The 7218-nt window shown below is 47.9% G+C and overlaps 1 long non-coding RNA gene across 1 annotated transcript in view; it reads right to left on the reverse strand.

The window, feature by feature from the left end:
* Nucleotides 1-4873, reverse strand: part of LOC131484920 (uncharacterized) — a 73909-nt gene extending 69036 nt beyond the window's left edge. The window contains exons 1-4 of the long non-coding RNA XR_009248502.1: nt 4710-4873; nt 2149-4539; nt 1657-1759; nt 1000-1185 (exon numbers count right to left, since the gene is read on the reverse strand). This is a non-coding gene — a long non-coding RNA (uncharacterized LOC131484920). The remainder of the gene's footprint in view (nt 1-999; nt 1186-1656; nt 1760-2148; nt 4540-4709) is intronic.
* Nucleotides 4874-7218: the final 2345 nt, after the last annotated feature.

Genomic DNA, 7218 nt, shown 5'->3' on the forward strand with positions numbered 1-7218 from the left:
AGTGATGTGCACAGGTGTTCACGGTGGCTGAGCTTTCATTCTGGCAACAGGGCGTTAAGACAGGCTTCATATATGGATATTTGGGATGAGTAGATGAAATTTCTTTTTTATTGCTTTTTAATTCTTTTTTTAATGTTTACTTATTTTTGAGAGAGACAGAGACAGAATGCGAGCAGGTTAGGGGCAGAGAGAGAGGGAGACACAGAAGCAGAAGCAGGCTCCAGGCTCTGAGCTGTCAGCACAGAGCCCGACGCGGGGCTCGAACTCGTGAGCTGTGAGATCGTGACCTGAGCCAAAGTCCGTCGCTCAACCGACAGAGCCACCCAGGTGCCCCTGAAATTTCAAGAGCAACATGGGAAAAGGGAGGGCAATTAAGCAAAAGGAAAATAACGAATCTGACAAGGATTGGGCCCATTCGGGAACAGAGAGTAGTATGATTTGGCTGGAAAGTGTTATGGGATAACCAGGAAACGGAGTCTACACAATGGATGGCCTTGAGAGCGTGATTAATCTGGTCCTCAGCGAAGAGTGGCAGGCTTAGAACTATGTCTAAGCGAGACGAACCTGGTGGCTCTACATAGGACAGACTGGAGGAGGAAGACTTTAGCAGCAGAGAGACCATTTAGGGAAGTAAGAAGCATCTGAGGCTGGAAGAATGGGAGCCCTGGATTGGAGGGGAGCGTCTGCAAGGATAGAAAGGGTGAATCCGGAAAAGGTGAAAATTCTATATTCAAGGAAGAGAAGCATGAGGAGAAGCTTAGCAATATCTAAGCCATGTAGCAGGCATCCCTGTGCTGGACCTAGAAAGGTACTGGCAAAGCACTTCTGTGATGTGGTCACCACCCCACATGCTATGGAGACCGCACGTTCCGGAAGACTTCTGCTTAACAGGACCAAATTGGTCAAGGATTTAGGGGATGAGCTTAAGCAGTAACTTTCTAACAAATAAGGGGTATTACCCACACAACAATAGACTAAGCAAAGAAGCCAGGGGCTCACCTTTTCTGAAAGATTTTAAAGCTGGACATGATGCTGGATGCCATTCCACTGGTCAGAAGACTGAATTAGGTCAACTGGGCTTGCAAGGTTGGCTCGGGCTTGAGCGTCTCCGAACCAGAGTACATGAGGCTTCCTGAGGAGGAGATCCCGAAGGACTCCCCAGTCAGGGCCATTTCCAACAGTCCTCTAGGCAACCCAGGAAGAAAAGGAAGAGGAAATTAATTTTCGAATGACTGCAGACATTAAGTATTCGACTACCCCTTTCCCACTGACAGCCCAGTGGGAAATGTTGACATGCACGGCTTTGGCAAATGAGCTTCACAAAGTAAAGCACTGCTTCTTCTTACAAAGCAACTCACAGTTTGAATTGAGATTCTGACATATGTTTATGTTTTGACCCAATAATTTTACTTCTAGGAATCTAGCCTCAGAAAATGATCAAAAGTACAAAGATTTATATGCCAAAATATTTACAAAGGAGAAAAAAAATGGGGAAAACAAACTGAACGGCAACAATAGGGACAGAGTTAAATAGATGACGGTATGTCTGTTTATGAAATACTTTGTAGACATTAAAAGTCATGTGTCTGAAGAATAAGAGAAGATGTTCACAAAAGAATGCTAAATGGAAAAAGCAGCCTGATAAATTATACATACGTTGTGATACCATGATGATTCCATGGTGGAAAAGTAGCAAACTCAGAGGGAGGGAATCGAGGCAGCCTTCCTTCTTCTTACTTTTCTGAACCTTCAAATACTCCTGTAAGTATTTATTAACAATAATAATAATGAACATTGGTTGAAGTCTTAGTGCATGCCACATCCAGTCTTAGAAACTTTATACACATATCAAGTCACTTAATCCTCATAATGACTCTATCAAATAGGCCCCATTATTAAATCCATATTATAGTCAAAAAGAGTCTTGGAGCCAGGTTCTTTGTTCAAAGTGATCCAGCGAGGACAGGGTAGAGGTGAGACTCGACGTTAGGTCTCTGTGGTCCCAATCTTTCAAACTTACTTCGTTAACTCGCCTCTAAGATCAGTAAATATACAGGTGGGGGTAATGCTCCTAATTTCAAAAATGTCCTCCCGCTGCCCCCACCCCCCCCCCCCCATACACACACACTCTATTTTATAAGGGAATACCGGGTGTTTAGTGGAGGAAAGCCAGACATTCCAGAACTGGACTCTGCTTTTATGTCAAGCCATTCACTTTTTATGCCAATGTCACCAAAACACTGATGATAGGACCTTGTTTTCTGTGGGAGGAACGGGGATTATAAAAGGTCAAAGAAAATGACTTCACATTGTTAGCAATTAGCTAATTAAGTAAATTATGTGAAGTATTTAACACTAGAACTAGTCATTAGTGTTTACAAGTAGATTAAGAAAAAATAGGAATGGGTTTTGTACTTTGGAATAAAATGAGATGGGAAAGAGATGCCTTTTTCTCCCCTGGGAACCCTTCTGCTTTGAGAAGTGCAATCAGGCTCATGGGGGTTCCAGGCCAGCCCCTTGTCAGCTGAGTGAGGACCTCAGCCCAGTCACTTACCTTCTCTGGGTCTCAGTTTCCTCATCTGTAGGGGTAGGTCCAGATGATTTATACATTCCTCGCTCTGATTATCACTGCTTCTATGACAAAATTGTCACTGCTTCTATGACAAATTCTATGACAGAGGACAAACCTGTATCTGAAAAGGCTGGTCGGCCGCCTCCCAGACACAGGAATCCAGCATTTTGCACGACTTTTCTCCTCTAGAAAGAGGACCCCTTTTCTTCTCCCCAGCCCGGCAGCCCCAGCTGAGATCACAAGCCTTTCATCAGAGTTTTTTGTGATAAAGCAGCCGAAGTAGGGGTGAGGCTAGGAGAGAAAGTGGGATCGGGGATGATGGAGAGCTTTTGGGTGCTGTAAGAATCTCTAGACCGTATTCCTACCCACGCTTCCTGATTGGAACTGCCCAGAGAACTGTATTCTGATTCCACTGTTATTGTTTCTTTTTCCCCTTTAAAGCACTGTCTATGGGAATAAAGGCTCATAATCTCAGGGATCGCTGAGCTAATTTATAAAATGAGAAAAGGAAGTTATTTTCTGTGCACGTAGCACGATATTCCCCCTGACAAAGCACACACTGGGCTGGCAGTGCCTGGCTCGCTTCTCCAGCCCACTTGATATTCTGCTCACAGTGCAGAACACAGGAGGGTCAAGGCCAAACATAGATGATGCACAACAGAAACACGCCAAGAGCAGGCTGTTTTCCGGGGACCAGAAAATGTTACCCTATTACTGTTCAGGGACAGCGAGAAACAGAAAGAGGAGAGGGCCCTCAGCGGTGTCTGAGGGACAAACACCTGTGTTAAATCTCAACAGGATCCACCTGCAGGAACCTCAAAGACCAGAAACCTCTCTCCGAGCCACGCGGCCCCTGGTAAACCAGTAACATCTAGCCAGCCAGGGTCCAGGCACATGCAGGCCCCATGGAGTACGTGGAGATGGGTGAATTGAGGCGGGCGAATATGAAAACAGACAATGAATAAAAGATTGCCCGTGGGCGCGGACGCTCAGCCAGGGGAGAGTACATTTCCTCTTCCACAAGCCTCTCAGCTCAACTGAAAGGTTCTTAATGCTAGAGCTGGAGTAAGGATGAGGAGCTCCTGGTGATTCCCATTTCTTGACCAATGCTGTGGACCAGACCTGGTGCCATGGGCCAGAGTTATTTCATCTGAGTTATTTTCAATCCTCACAAGTACCGCATGTCATAGTTAAGGAGACCGAGACTCAGAAAGTTTAAGAAACTTGACCAAGCTAACACAGCTAGTAAATCCCACAGCTGGGGGGACTGGAACTGGAGTTTGATTGTTCCCAAACCAGCCCTTGTTCCATTATGCCACATGGTCACCTCCCATCCATATGGCGAGAGCTTGTTATATAGAAAACACAATGGATGGCAGTGTCTGGGGGTGGGTGGGGGGTGTGGGGGTGGGACAGAGAGGAAGAGATCATATGTGTGTGTGTGTTTGTACAGAGATCTCCAAACACTGCAGGATCTGAACACAGATCAGTCCAGTGGAGCAAACCGCCCAAACCTCTGCTTGGCCATCTTTCCTGATTCCGAGAATCCTCCCCTGTGAAGGCAGCCAGGCCAAGTTACCAGCCATCACTGCCAGGGCTGGAAGTAGAGGTGAGTGTGACCTACGTCCCCTGTGTGTCACATGCTGCTCCCACCACGCGGCCACCTCTTCAGCATACTATACCCGACAAGGTTCCACGCAGGCCACTGGGCCATCCGTAGACCAGCCTACCACACCAGCTTCCCGAAGCTTCTCTCCGGCTGCCAGGGAGCGGAGGCTTTGGTGAAAAGCAGCCATCACAGCGAGCATCAGAGGGCTGAGGAGGAACCGGGGACCCCGTGCTGCACTTCAGTCTGCACTGTTGTGCAGCTTGACTTCTTTTAGGCTTGTCTTGGTTTTCCTCCAATCAACTCATGTTTCTGGTTGTCACCACCTTGCTGCGTAAAAGCAGAAGCCTGGGTCTCCTTGCTGCTTCCCCAAAACAAGAGAGAAAATGAAGAGATTAAACAAAAGAAAACAAGTGGCGTCTTCCTATGATGTATCTACAGACAGGGTGCCTGCCTATATCGTGGGCAGTTCGAACTGGAACCTTCTGGGAGTGAAGCCCCCCCACCCTGCCCCCGGCTATTAATAACTACATCAGGACCGTCAGCACAAACTGGACCGGCCTGTGCAAGACAAGATGTTTCTGTGGAATAAGTCTCTGCAAACAGGGTCCGTGTCATTGGCTCTTTCCTGGGCAGCACGTAGCATATTAGGAGGTGGTGGTGGTTTTCAGTAATAAACCTATGAAATGAGAATAAGAAAAGAAATGGGGTTTGTGGGGGGTGGGATGGGGCCAGCAGAGTAGGTAAAGTGGCCTTTCCTGCCATTATCTTTCCTCTCAAACTGTCAACAGTCAGAGATGTCCCTACACTGGGCCCCACCTTCCTCAAAGCCTTTAAGCTCTTTGCAGGCACCATTCTGAATAAATTCTCCAGGCCAGAGATATTTGCATTGCAACTGTGAAGGAACCCCTGAGGGACAGGAGTGGCTCCAAGCAGCCTGGGACCTGGGAATCCTACAAAAGGTAGAAGGAAGCCTGCTCACGCTGCCCCCTGCGGTGAGGTTTTTCAGAAGAGAAAACGCCCCCTCCCCCTTCCTCTCTTTTCAGAGATTTAAAGGGAATAACCTGGCACTGGCGAATACTGAATCCTTAAGATTAACTGGCTCTAAGTGTTGTCGATTCAGGGTTAATGAGGGCCAAGCTGCTGAGCTTGCCTCATGTGCCAGGCTGGCACCCTCACCCACGTAGGAGGGGACCAAGCAGCACCTCTCGGAGGTATAGCCCCAAGGGTTGCAGGATTTTTTACCTCAATACCCAGGGTTCATTGTCGCTCGAAGAATGAACAGGTGGACACAGAATAATAGGCGCCAACAGACAAAAGTTTATTAGAGTATAAGATCAGAAAGTAAGAATCGCAGGAAAGCTCTCTTTACAGAGAGGGGGCATCTGAAAGTGAATGCCCATGGACTACAGGCAAGGGACTTGTTTTATAGGGTTTGGGGGGCCCCCTTTCCTTCTCCCTTGTTTCTTCACAGGTTCTACCCTTATTGGGTAGGTAACTCTACGTGTCTAGTCATCCCTTTCTTTTTTCTTTTTTAGGTTTATCTATTTATTTTGAGAGAGAGAGAGAGTGTGCCCAAGCGGGGGAGGGACAGAGAGAGTGATCGAGAATCCCAAGCAAGCTCCATGCTGTCAGCGCAGAGCCTATTGTGAGGCTCGAACCCACGAACCGAGAGATCATGGCCTGAGCTGAAACCAAGAGTTGGAAGCTTAACCGACTGAACCACCGAGACCCACTAGACATTCTATTTTGATTGACTCGTTTCCACTGCATGAGGGGTGGTCTCTGGCCGTACTGTTCTTTGTGCCTCGCATGTTGTATGGCCTACTTATTTTTAGTTAGGTCTTTTGTCAAATTCCTGAGGCAAACCTGAGGGGGAGTAGGTGATGTCACACGCTTAAGAGGAACTTTATGCCCAAGGGAGTTTGCTGGAGATCAGCCGCGCCCAGGAGAAATGTTTTAAAATTTGTGTTTTCCTCCACCCAGGGACCTTCAGGCCCTAGCCTCTCCCCCTCTGCCCACCGAATCCTATCTTTCCCTAGGATACTGAGATGCCCCACCCTTGGCGGGGGCCACTCCAGAATCTGCTCTGTGCTGTTGACAAAAATGAAGTTTCTCTCCCTGCAGGCAATGAAGACGGCCATGCAAACCGGAGCTCTGCGGCCCGGCGACAGCAGAGCAGCACCAAGAGAGAGCTTCCGGGGTATTTCTTAATTGGGCACGCAGAAGCCAAAGTCTACTAATGGCCGTTTAAATACCAGCACCATTAGCTGTGTCGCTGCTGAACTACCTACCAGATGTGTAACAACCATATTTACTGGTCTTTCTGCAGCTGGTTGTACCTTCTCTGGGCTCATGCCCCATTCGTTCAAATGGCTGTTTCCCCATCTGCTTCGAGGAGAGCGCCTCCATACGGCCCCAGGACATGGTGTCCGGTGTGCTCCCAGAGGAGGCCCCGTACAAGACCCGGAGGGGAGCAGTGTAGAGGTCAAATGACTGCTACCATCTGATTTTTATTAAAAACAACATTTAAACAGAACAACCATTCTATTGCCACCAGGGTATTCTATTTTTCTGCTGGGAGAACAAAAGCTCTGTGAATGTTTTATTCAGCAGTAACTAGAACACTGTTATTATAAACTTTCTTTCCCAAACGAATTCCCTGAGCTTATGCTGCCAGAATTCTTCCTCTCCAGGGCAGTTCTGCCTTCACTCATTGACTTCTGAGATTCTTCTAGAAAATCTGCCACCCGGACTCCAGCAAGCAGCAGATGGTCTCAGGGGGGCTGTGGAACTCCTTGTGGTGCAGCCCCGCCCAGGATGGCTCTGAGAAAAGTGACAAGCTATGTTTTCATTGGAAAGCAACACCATGCTACTGTCCTTACCATGATTCTCTTCAGGAGCAGATCAGAGCCTGGTGAAAGGCCCTCGGGGTGGGGGAGGGGTGTCCCTATCTGCACTGTCACCTCAGGAGTTCTGGGTAAAGCATCACCTCCAAAAGTCAGCCTGTAAGTCAAGGACCCTCTAAGTCAGTGGAGGG

Source organism: Neofelis nebulosa, chromosome 1 (genome assembly GCF_028018385.1).
Source record: "Neofelis nebulosa isolate mNeoNeb1 chromosome 1, mNeoNeb1.pri, whole genome shotgun sequence".
NCBI classification, from domain to species: Eukaryota; Metazoa; Chordata; class Mammalia; order Carnivora; family Felidae; genus Neofelis; species Neofelis nebulosa.